At 36.0% G+C, this 13,352-nt stretch overlaps 1 protein-coding gene across 6 annotated transcripts in view; it reads right to left on the bottom strand.

The window, feature by feature from the left end:
- The window catches only part of BASP1 (brain abundant membrane attached signal protein 1), a 65,607-nt gene that overhangs the window by 49,404 nt on the left and 2,851 nt on the right, over positions 1-13,352 (bottom strand). The window contains exon 1 of one of the 6 annotated variants that reach the window (XM_026701061.2): positions 9,893-10,086. The exons of the other annotated variants lie outside the window; for them this stretch is intronic. The gene's annotated coding sequence lies outside the window, so the exon portion shown is untranslated. Of the gene's footprint in view, positions 1-9,892; positions 10,087-13,352 lie in introns of those variants that run through there. 6 annotated transcript variants of the gene reach the window in all.

Here is a 13,352-nt window from a genome sequence, read left to right as displayed (position 1 = left end):
ATATTGTTTGGTTAATATTAATATTTCAAATAATTTCGCACAGATTAATGGACAATGATGAAGCTCCGGGGTTTTCCCTTTCAGGGTTACATTTTAATATGAAAATTGCCTTTTTAATTTCTGATTTTTAATATTTTGGGCATATTTTGTTAACATCTATATTGCATTAAAGCATAATGAATATGACATTGATTATATAGCACTATGAGTCCAACTTGCTAGGGAATTCTGGGATCTGAAGTCTACACATATTAAACATGAAAATACATCTTTCAAATATCAAGACCAATCTTATTGCTTGGGCCTAAATATAATGGGAACTCCATTGTATTTCCTGCACCGAGAGCTGAAATGTACTGATTTAAATGATAATTGGTTAGAAATTAACAATTGATCATTATTCTAATGAAAAACTGACCCTTTTGAATAATCCTTATTTAAAATCAGCTGAACTTATATTACACTGATTTAAGTTCTTAGAAGAAAGTTAAGATCTGAAAATCTTAAATTACATAGCAAACATTGGAATTTATTTGTTTATTAAGAACTTGATCATTCCCCAAAAAATCAGCAGTTCCTGGAAAGACACTTTTGTACTAGATACCAAGAGTTGATTTTTAGGAAACATGACAACTCTCACTATTTGGAATTGCACGTTATTGGTATAAAGAAAACAGTAGACTATGTTTCTCTGTGGTCAAGATTCCATTTGCTCTTACAAAATGAGCTGAAGCAATTCTTATATAAACATAATTGTTACATTTTTGTAGCTTTTTCTTCTTGTTAATCTGTTTTGTAGTTTTATCTTGTTTTGTTCTACTGTATTTGCATTCAGTTTTTTTCATTTTGTAGTTATATTAAAGCAATAAAACATGTTTAGAAACAAGACAATAAGAGCTATGAAGCCTGAAGTTCCTAATTAAAATGTCGTGGTGGCTATGGATTTACTAGATGAAATCAGATAAGCTAACTTCTCTTAGTCTTGTTTCAAGGCTCCCTGTCTTTTGTTTATTTGGCACTCAACATAGAAGCATGGCAGATGAGATACCAAATGTTCTACTGTGACATGAAAGAAGCATCCTTCTTTCAATTACGTTTGACACTACATGTTGTTCTCTTCAAAAATAGGCTTCATCTGAAGACTTTACAGTACTTAGCTTAAACCCACAATCCACACCCATCAAATTGTCTTGTACATTTGGTCAGCATTCCCCACCACCACCACCACCACCATCCTGGCTCATTATCAAAATCTATTTTGCTTTTAGACATCATGAGAGACTTAAGAACTGGGGGACAGTGGCATGGAATGAGAATGCCTTATTGTTTCAGTGTATTTATATGACCATGTTTTTTGCATAAAAGTCTGGGAAAACCTATAATGCATACACATACTGAGAATTTTCATATAGTTTAGCAAAGAGGGCAAGCACCAAAGATAGATAGATAGATAGATAGATAGATAGATAGATAGATAGATAGATAGATAGATAGATAGATAGATAGATATAGGGAGAGGGAGAGGGAGGGAGGTACTGGTTTTCATAAAATAGTGTGTAAGCATTTACCTCACAATTCATCGTATTTATTTTCAACAGAAAACCACTCTATAAGGGATCCTGTTGAATGTAGTTTTTTCCATTACTGCTTCTCTTTCTATCTTATTGCTTTCTCTTTGCATTCCACCATATTAGGGATTTCCTCCCAAAGTAATTTATGATAACAGCAATGCTGTCAAAACATCTTGCAATGAATTAAGCCCATAGATATACAGTAATTGTCTTAATTTGCATGCTTATTCTTTTTTCTACACAACTTTTGTTAATGAAAAGTTTAGATTTATTTGTTACATAATTTGCATCTAAACAACTCCCTCCCAGTCTATGAAGGCCACCACCAAGGCTCTTACCTATTAGGTTTCCCTGAGAGCAATGCAGCCTTCATTGTCATTTTTTTCTCTTTTTCTTATACCCCCAAGCTGAATAGGTAGCCCTCGATATGACCACAGTTGAGCCCCAAATGTATGTTGTTAAGTGAGACATTTGTTAAGTCAGCTTTGCAACCTTTCTTGCCACAGCTGTTAAGTGAACCTGGCTTCCCCACTGACTTTGTCAGAAGGTTGCAAAAAGTGATCATATGACCCTGGGACACTGCAACCATCATAATTATAAGTCAGTTGCCAAATGTCTGAATTTTGATCATGTGACCATGGGGATGCTGCAATGGTCGTAGGTATGAAAAAACAGTCATAAACCACTTTCTTCAGTGCTGCTGTAACTTCAAATGGTCACTAAACCAACTGTTGTTAAGTCAAGGATTACTTGCATTACCTACTTCTTGGCATGCATCTCAGCCTCTAAATAACAATAAGTTAATCAAGCAATAAAATAAGCTTAAAGTACTAACATGGCAGAAACAAATTAAACAAGGCTGCATTTCACCCAAGGAACAGCACCTAGTTCAACTTGTCTGGGCTTGGAAGCTAAGCAGGGTTAGGCCAAATTAGTACTTGGATGGGAGATCTTGGGAAATATTAGTAGAAATTACATCCCGGAAGACAGTGGCAAACTATTTCCCAAAAAATCATATGGACATATCTGTAAAATCACCAGGTGTCAACTCTGATTTAAATAAGCAATGCTACAATATATTTATTTTGTAGACACTCAACTTTGGTAGACACTTCTACTTGCTCATTAGAAGCAAACAATAACAATACTAAAACAATAATTTTATAAATGTTTCTCCTCCCAATTCTACTATTATTTAACTATTACTGGATACTGTAATAGTAAAATGCATTACTTTTAGAAAGGATGTGTAGGGGGAAATGTTACTGGCCTATACCTGGCATCCAAGCATAGTTATTGAAGATTCACTGAATCTCTCTCAAGAGTGATAAGTACCTTGCCCTTGCTTCCCAATGTCAAAAGTTCATCTGTAAATGTAACATTTCCAGAGTACCCAGGAATGACATTTGTACTGTTAGTTCCAGTCGCTCTTGCAGCGTTGCTGCTTCTGCCGCCACCGCTATCAGTTATTTTTGTATTGATTTATCATTTGTGCCTGAGGAGATACATTATGTAAGATGAGGCTCATTGGAGAGCACTTAGCTCAGTGCCTGCATGGAGTTGGAGAGGTGTGCAAAACCAATAGGTGGTTCTAAGCAGGACATCTGAGTATGGATGCACAAAATGCTTCGAGCGGAAACTTATTCCAAAATGGCTATTGAACATACTATATCTTGGACCTTTATACACACTATCCTGTGCACAGACTATCCTGGACCTTTGTAGTTTATGATTGGGTTAATCTGGTAATTTCATTTCCAATTTAGCCAGCACAGCCACAGAGATCTATCACTATCAGCTCAGAATGGATACGTGGAGTGGAATTCTGAAGTACAGCAGGAGTTAATTAGCAAGGTCAGGAATGAAATGGTTGTGGACTCAATTTTGCTACTCCCTTTGCACAAACTAGAAAAGACAGCTCATTGGTAGGTAAGTTATCAGTAATGTGTTTCATTTTTTGTTAGAGGGAAATGTTGATTTACATGAAGTGGGTTGCATGTGGGCTTTATGTGATACTTTCCTTTGCTGCCTTGTAGACTCCTAAATAAAGCAGGTAAATGCAAATAAACACAAATATCTATGTATGGGTAGGTATGTTACATATTCTGCTTCACCGAAAACTGTTGTTAATACTGCTGAAATTGTAAGATGTAAATATAAAGTTTATTACCTAGCACTGTGTTGAATGTCTTGGGTCAGTCTGCTAAGCTTTGGTATGTTTGTGTTTACACTCTGTGTATGTTCTTTTTTGTAAGTTTGACACCTAGTTTTAAATGTATTTAAAACTGCAAACATCAAATCTGGGTTGATCAATTTACTGAATTTGGTGTGCATGTGCTCGCATTCTGTGCTATTTGTGTGTGCCTTGTTGATTTTCATCTTCAGGGCATATGAGCTAGTTTGCAAAATTCAGTGCATTCGGATTTGTTAGTGTGTGTACAATTGGAATAGTAATGCTGTTTATTTGTGTAAAAGTAGATGGCTGAAGACAAGTCCAATGCATATTAACATAGCAGATGCTTTTTTATTAGGCCTCAACTGAGAGCAGACAGACCCCGAAAGAAAAACAAAGAAAAACTCTAAAATCCTGCTCTGTGAACTTGTGGGAATCCATACTGACTGCTTTCTGCTATTCAACCTGCAGGAAAAAAATGGCTAAGGGAATAATTACCTATTTTTATGGTCCTATGGTGAAGAAAGCCTATCCTCATTGGTTTATATGGCTAGAAAATCCAGGGGTGAGGGGAATACTCAGAAAAACAGCGTGTTACTTTGTTTTAAATGTTGAACCATTGGAATATGGCCAGGTTAGGGTTTTATAAAAAATTAAGCATAGCAAGATTTCCAAGATTATATTTATTTCCAATTTCATCACATCCTTACTTCAAACCCAAAACTAATCCTGATTCCTTGAAACTGTGCTTCGGAGCATTTCAAGTTTGGCACATTGAAATAATATTAGCTGATGGCCCTATTTAGTAACAGCTAAAACTAACATTCTCTGAAATTAATAACTCTTACGTGAATAGATACTACTTTTGTATTTTAGTAGGGGAATGCAATGATAATATTTAAGGAGCAATTTATTGCAGTCACAACTTGCCATGTTATGTCAAATTAAATACTACAGTCTTTAAACTATCTTTGATGGCTTGGCACAGCATATGCGGCTACTATGGCTTAGTCATCAAATCTATGATTAAAAATGGCATAGTACATTTATCACTTAATGGGGCTCTGTTCAGCAAGTTTCTCCCCTCCTTTCCTCTCTGTTAAGCCTTAGCTCCATGCCATCTATGGCCCATGTCTCTTAATTAGAAATCTGTCTCAGTAAAATTTGAGAAGAAATTAAAATCAAGGAGTTGTCAGTTTGCCTGAAACAAAAGATAACGGGCAAAGCAAAACTGGGGAATCTAGGAATTACAGTAAACAGCACTTGGTCTGCTGGAGGGTCAAAAGAAATGTTCTGAAAAGCCTTTAAATGTTTATTAAAAAGAACCAAAAGGATGTTTGTAATATTTCGAATGAATACTAATTAAGGAAATGTTATGAGTCTTTATATTAAAAAAAATAATATGATATTATGACTTGCTTTTGCAATATCCACCCCCCTCCCAATTTTTAATTTTCTCTAGGGTGCATTTTTAAATGATTACATGAATTTGCTCCATTATAGAGGAGCATAAGCCATGTGTCCAGAGATTCGCAGCAATCCTCCTACTCCTTTCATTTGCTATGACGGTGAAAAATAACTGAGACTAGCGAGTGAATTTCTGTAGTCTTCTAGCAAGGACAGCTAAAACTTAGATCCCATTTGGGTTACATACTAATGTGGGTCAAGAGGCTTAATTGTATGGCTGTATAAAGTTTCCACTCAAGAAATTAGAAAATCTTTGAGAATATGAGTCTACATACTCATATGTATACTCATATGATTGTGGAATCCTCAGGAGGAAGCAAATCCTTGTGGAATGTTCTCCCATGATGAAGCTATCTATGCAAACTGTCAAGACACCAACAGGGGAAGTGCTCATTTCCTCAGTCCTCTGAACCTAAATTGTTGCTTAGGGACCTGAAAAATGCTACTGATCTTTCATTTCCCACTTGGTTTCACAAATATAGCAAAGTGGGCTTAGATCATCAGGCAATGTAAGGCAGTTATTTCAAGCAGCAGTTTAGCTATCATAAAAAGGAAACAATGAGTAGGTGATAGACCTCTAAGAATCAGCATTGGTTTTACATGAAAAAAGGGAAAACAATCATTAGGCAACCCTTCTAAGTCTCATATAGGCTAAGCCACTTTGTCTTTCTTTGTATTATCTTCTCCACTGTTCTATCAATATCATACTGTTTGTTATTTCATCTTTCTTTTGTTAAAATGTCATATTTCCCAGTTTTGATTTCTCTTCTCTTGTTTACCCTTACAAAATCAGAAAAGGGAAAATAATAAACCTGAAAATGATCACAGGGAGGGAGGGAGGAAGGAGGAGGCTGAAAGGTTGTTTTTATTATTTATTAAATGTATATGCTGCCCATCTCACCAATAATTATATTTTCTTAGAAGTTAAACAAATTTCAAAAACTTTTAATAAACAATATAACAACAAATAAACAGCATTCAATTATTGGTTGTAATAAGAGCCATAGTGGCGCAGTGGTTAAAGTGCAGCACTGCAGACTACTTCTGCTGACTGCAATTTGGCAGTTCAAATCTCACCACGCTCAAGGTTGACTCAGCCTTCGTTAAAATGGGGACCCAGATTGTTTGGGGTAATATGCTGACTCTATAAACTGCTTAGAGAGAGCTGTAAAGGACTGTAAAGCAGTATATAAGCCTAAGTAGTATTGCTACTGTATAATACTGCAATTTTACTGCAAGAAGATTTTGAAAAATAAAATAGCAGAAATGCAACATATTGCCTGTATTAGATCAATTTTCCACTTTGGGATGTCTTTGAAGTTATTATTTTTAAATATTTTGAAACAGTACATTTAGATGTCATAACTATTTAGAAAAAATAAAATAGTATATAGGATACGAAGATACTGCACAAAGAAAGGATATTCTTACAGTATGTTCCATTCTCCATAGGTGTTTTCTTTGGTACCCTGCTTAATGCATGGACCATCTGTTTTATTGCATATGGTTTCTATTTTCAAGTCTCTGATGCTTTTAGGAATTTGTACCTTGACTTCATTTACTGATGTTTAGCTGCAATATAAACCGATTGACAAGTGAAAGGCCAACCAGTTCACACCCTTCAGCCCATTCCCAAGTTATTTCCTGAATCAACTCAGTTTTTTAATCTAAAACATTCAACATTTAACCCACCAAAAGGGTTGGGTGTTTGGGTGGAAGACATTTTCTCTAAGCTTGTCCTATTCTACATTACTTTCCCATAAAATGGAGATCAAAGTAGAAAAAAATTCTAATACCCAAGGTGTTTCTATGTGTGTGGGGGGAAATATTGGTTTCTTTTAATTATCTGACATAGAAAACCCATTGAAGTATTCAGTTTTATCAGATGACAAGAAGTATTTTTTCCTTAATGGAAATATTCTTTTACTCTTTTTCTGTTGGCCCCTTTTTCCAATGCAATTTCTGTAGGCTCTAACGGTGGCTGATTTATTAATCTATATCAGTAGGTTTCAAAAAAAATTCCCACTGTTTGAAACTTTCTGGAAGGCTTTACTCTCTCATATACATACCATATATACACATATACAAAAGTGTGGTATAACAAAAGAAATGATAGTTTACTAACCATACTACCTTTCTAAAGTAGTAGTGTGCATGTTTCTGTGATTAACACTTGTGAGATTGGGATAATAATTTCCAAAACATTTAACTATAGGCTAAGCTTAGAATTCATATTCCTCCTGTACAGGGTTGAAGTAGCCTACTCCCTACCAGGTAAGTAGGACATTTGCAATCCTATCTGGGGAGATCTGATGAAGAGAAAGTTGGGTTCACTTGCCTATTTATTAATCTAATCAAACAGTCTCAACCTTCATTGTCTAGACAAAAGAAAAAGAAAACAAGAGGAGCTTTCATCAAGCATCTGGATGCTGCTTACAAAGCCCTAGTAGTTCAGAAATGTTTGTTTTATGGTTTTTGTTCTAGACTTTTATTTGAATATCATTATAAATACATATTTCATCCCATATCCATTATCAGATATATGACAGAACCATTGTTTTCATTTGGCTATGGGTATAGGTGACCAAATTGTTTCTGGAGAAAACAACTCACTTTTATCATACAATTTTGCTATCTAAATGAGCTCATCTTTACACCATAGTACCATAGTAGCTTTCACCCATATCTAACCCAGACTGGCAACATCCTAATACATTAAAGTTAAGATGAGTGATCCCCAAATCTGCCAATCAAATTAAGGACCAGATTGTATATTATATCTGTGAAGACAAATCCATCAGTCCTGTGTTGTAGTGTGTGTGTGTGTGTGTGTATGTGTGTTTACTGCATAGAAAAGTATTATCATACTGCCAGCTACAGCTCTTAATGTGAAGACTGTATACATGATCACATTGCTCTATGCAATAAGGTAGTTATGTTACAGAATAGGACTAGACATTGCAGAATGTTGATTTGGACTTTTTCTCCAGTGCATTCTGGCCCTGACATTAGGTTTTCCTCTACAAACTGTGGTTGCTATATTATATGGAGTTCTTAGACTGACTTAAGACCATGATAGAGATTATGTAATGTAGAATTGTGGCGTAAGATGCTTTTTTTTAACAAAGAAGCAAGAACTATGTAGCCCTTTGAATTTCAAACAAAATTTTAATTTGAAACAACAGGGTAATTCAGAATATACAGGTGTGCAAAATAGCACCTGTCTACAGCTTCTTCAACCAAATTCAGAGTGCTGCACAACCCTATTAATGACCAGACTTAATACCGTGTTTCTCCAACAATACGGCCTCCACCAATAGGAAGACCCAGCATGTTTTCTAGGCATAAAACCAAATTAAGCCCCTCCCCCCAAAATTTAGGCCTAGTTTAAAACATGCAAAATGGGGGGAAGGGTGGGGGGACTTGCTGTTAGGAGCGCCCTGCGGGCAGCAATTCCTCACCACCAGCACTCCTAACGGGTGATCATGGCGAAGCGCAGAGAGCTCCCTACTCCCACCAAACACCTTTGCTGCAGAACCAAGACCTTTGGCACCTGCCGCTGTTGCTTTCCCTTCTGCCCATTCCGCCACGTTTGGAGCTGCCGCTTCCGTGTTTCCTGAGCTAACGTGACTGGAGGAGGAATTCTGGGAGTTGAAGTCCAGAAGTCTTAAAGCTGTCAAGTTTGAAGACCCCTGGCATATACTAAAAGACTTGCAACACATTATGATAGAACAGTGATGACAGGGTGAAATGTAAAAAGGGGCACAAACGGTATATAATGGCAAACTGAGGTAGGCTAGGTAAGTTCCAGATTCTTAATTTTAAAACATACTTTCAGAATGGAATTCAGAGTAATTCTGTTATACTTGATTACAGAGTTTGAAATATTGATCAAGAAGATCTGTTTGTAAATTAAGTAACATAATATTTGCATTTTCAGTAGGTACTCAATCAGAGGGAGACAATGTATTGTATCCTAAGAAATTATTTTTGGTTTGCCTGTGGTTTTTTTTTGCTAAAGATGAGACAAAAGCTAACTGGGAATGGAGGAAGGGCACATCATTTTGAAAATGGTTTCCTTTTAAACTACATCCACTTCCAGACATTTAATTCACTAATTAGGATAAGACAATAGTTGTACAAACAATTGTACAATAGTTGTACAAACAATAGTTGTACAATACTTTAAGGATAACCATTAATGAAAACTCCTTAGCTAACAATCAACGGTAGTACTAGGCCATAATCACAGTGAGGATCTCCAGAAGAAACCTCAAATTCAATCTAATCCCATAAATTATACATTTTTCAGCTGATAGACTTTCGCTTGAACTATACTATATTCTGCTTGTGGCATGCTATAGATTGAGAATTTCAAGCTGTTTTTTTTCTGGAATAAAGAGGGGCAAAGAAGATGAGGAAGGAAAAAGAGCAAGTATGGAAACAGGAACCATAGAAATTCTGCTTCTTTACCTAAAATAAGACCCATTTCACAGGATTTTTTTTCTCACTTTCAAGGCACATCATTTGCACAAATCTTCTTGAAAACATGTGAACTGGCATTTTCAAATGAAAAGCAAAAGCTTCCATTAAGATTAAATTAGTCCTCTCAAGCACATACTATACTGAGAATTTGTTCCTTTAAATTCTTTCTTCCAAGTAAAAAACACATTATACTTACCAGGAACTGTCTTCCAGTGAAATGAGAAGCTACTTCCAAGCAAACATGTTTAAATTTTAGGTTACTGGCTGATCATTAATGACAAAGCAACTTCATCAGATCATTTAATCTTGTTATAAATATGTCACATAGAAGCAACATCTACTAACTCTAACAAATGTACCTCTGGTTGCTGTATTACAAATATGATTGTCAATCATTTACTCAACAGAGACCTTGCAAAAAAAGATAAAAAGAACTTAGGGTTTAGAACAAAGTTCCATTTTATGTTGCAAATTTCAGCAAAGACTTCAACAACTTCTGCTTTTCTTATGAAAAGTGGTTTTCTAAGTATAACTACACTTACATAGTATGCTTAGTTAGTCAGCAACAATGACAGGAAAATAAAAGACACATTAGAAAATATGTTTTATTTGCAGTTTTCTAGACAGCTTGACATTTTTTTCCTTACCATCTATTTATAACATATGTTTAAAGGGATAAAGAGCAGACAAGACTATAAATATTATCTCAAACAGAACTTAAGCAATGTTAGATCACTTGAGCAAGAATTTTTTCTCAGTTGCAGAGCAGCAATGCTGCACGTGATAGATTTCCTCAACAGTTAGTTCACTAACAAATTTCCTGAATTACTCAATCAGATGGTTTAACAACTTCCCAGACACCAAAACAAATGAGAGGAAGAGGAGTCAGTATAGGCTGCAAAAATCTGGATAACCATTAGAGGGCAACAAAGAGGAATAGAAAAGTCTTTGGAGTCATTTGCAGTAAGTATTATTTCAGGGTAGAGAATAGCCCTGGGATATATAGTTCATAAAATAAACCTATATAAATGACAACTTGAGTATTTATTCCATAATTTGGAAATATTCAACAATAAACAGATCCTTTAATAGAAAGCCTTATATAATAACAATCCTTATTCTCCTTCCAAATTTCTAGTTTCTGTTTTCTCTTCTCATATCTAAACCAAAGCTGTTACTTTTAATAGCCCCACTTCCATGCCTCCATGTGGTTGTTTCTCAGAAAGTCTGTGCGTTGGCCCAACTCTTGTCTAAGAGTTAAGCAATTGTTGAGTTAATTTATTATAGTAAAATTATATAGCAGTCTGTTTTGTGTCTTTTTTGTAATTAAATGAATGATGAACAACAAATTGAGGCAATTGCTGTAGTTATAACAATGTATAAAAGTTAACCAATACTTCCAAATTATATAATTTATTTTATTTAGCAACTGAATTCTTCCAATTGTGGCTTTTCAAATTTGTTGAAAAACTTGCCCATCTTTGGTAAAATATCCTCCTCACCCAAGCTAAATCTGGGTGGTATTCACACAGGTTCTGTTACTATTTTGGAAATTGACTTTGAGGCCTGTAGATGGAAGGAAGATACCCAATCAGCATTCAAGATAGCATTTAATTGGCTGTATTGTTGTTTCACTTGATTGATAGATAAGATAGACAGAGACAGATAATACATACACTTGGGCCTACCACTGGTTATTCATTTTTCATGTGGCAGTTGTTGATAAGACAAATCTCTCAGTAGATCTCTATCTGAGATAAGCTTGACAATCTAAGTGATTTCCTTTATTATAAATATTCCAGGCAACCAACATCTTCTGAGATGAGTTTGGCCATTTGCATCAACCACCCACATAATAAGAAACATAACCATATTAAAAAATAAGGGAACAATTACAATCTTAAAGATCTACTTGACAGATGAAGAACTTTTCAGTTCTCTTAAATACTTGAATCTAAACAAATGTTAATTGCACACACCTTACTGGCCTTTGTCAATTGAAAAAAAGAATTTGTTCACTTCCAGAATCTGCTATAATAGCAACATTTTCACTAAGTATGTTGATGCAACCACTAAGCTTCACTAAAATAAACCCAGTTGTCTTTATGTTCCTAACAAGTAGCCATCTTTTGCTACATGTTAATACAGAGGAGCGGGGAAATGATTATCATGCACTCAATAAACAACTGAGAAAAACAAGAGAAGCAATAAGTGGAGTTTCAGGAGACAGAATCTGAATACCTTCATCCATTTCTGTCCTCACAGGAAACCATTACAGAAAAGAAAGCATCCCGCTAAGGTGGGAAAATCTGAATAACGGTGGTAGCTTAAATGTCTGCTATGGCAACGTTTTCTTCTAAGTATCATGAAATGTGGGATTTAATTGCATTACACACACTGACGTTCCCTAATTGTCATCTTCCAAAGGATCAGCCTAATTAGTGCATTTCAACTACCCTTCTAATGTTTGCAGACAAGATGGCCAGCTTAGCAGATGCTAGTTGAGGAGTAGAAAAACATAATGAAATGGTTGCCCCAGTTCTCAGCAGTTGCTTGAGAGCCATTTTGCAAGACATGAGAGTGGGGGGGGGGGTACACCCTACACATACCATTTCCATTTATTTACCTTGATTTTTCATTCATTCCTGCCATAAAAGTAAATGTATTGAGTGGTAATATCACACTAATGACTACCTTACCCATTCTACCATGAACAAGGATTTTCCTCTTTAATAATAGACATAATTCCATCCATGTGGGATTGCACATGCTGAGACTTTAAACACTGGGTTTAAAGCCAATACAATATTTCCTAATGCAATTATTATTTAAGTGGGGACTGTTGATGAACGGATTTCCTAAAAGGCTGTCCTACAGATCCTGCGTGATTACTCTCTCAAGATGCCAGTCTTTGTTCCAATAATTCCGATATGAGCCTGTCTAAGGATGGAACGACTGGTCTCATCTCTCTTCCACACCCTGTTCTCCTACGCATGCGCCACACGAAGACAAAGGAATAGGTAATTACAGAAGACTTTCATTCATTTCCCCTGCAGTACAGCAAAAGAGAAGCCAGACTGGAGGGTTTTCTCACCCATCTACATGATGTGGCAGAAATTCTGTGCAAGCATGCACACTCGCTGACGACTCCTTTAAAAGCATCCCTTCATTAAACAGGGGGTGGCCTGGTTTAACATTTCCAGCGTTACAATTTAAATGCACATCCTAATAAGGCAGTCCGCAAGGGTGGAGAAGGAAGGAAAACGCCAGGATTTAGGATTTGCAAGATATACAGATTTGCTGGGGTGGGGATGGGTGGGGGGGTGGGGGCAGGTGGAGGAAGGGTCTTTCCTATGAATATTCATGGGGCGCGGAGCATCTGTGCAGTAATTCTGATCTTAATAAAGATGGATCGTCGGTTTTTAAAAGCTCTTGTCTTGCAGCTTTTGTATTAACCAGGGCGGGGGATTAAAACTGTGACAGCGTCTCTTCTTTTTTTTTTTCCCAAGTCACATCGGTGAGTACTAACGAAACCATAAGCTCTTTTCTTTAGGGTCGTCAAAGAAAAGAAGAAGAAAAAAAAACCAAATCAACACATGCCCGAATGGTTAAAATCGGCAGCTGTCCATTTACAAAGGAAGTATCACTACCTCCCT

The sequence above is a fragment of the Pseudonaja textilis genome, chromosome 3 (assembly GCF_049901715.1).
Source record: "Pseudonaja textilis isolate UNSWEBS1 chromosome 3, rPseTex1.2, whole genome shotgun sequence".
Classification (NCBI taxonomy): Eukaryota; Metazoa; Chordata; class Lepidosauria; order Squamata; family Elapidae; genus Pseudonaja; species Pseudonaja textilis.
The sequence above is the reverse complement of the archived record's forward strand: the minus strand, read 5'-3'. Positions and strand labels throughout refer to the sequence as shown.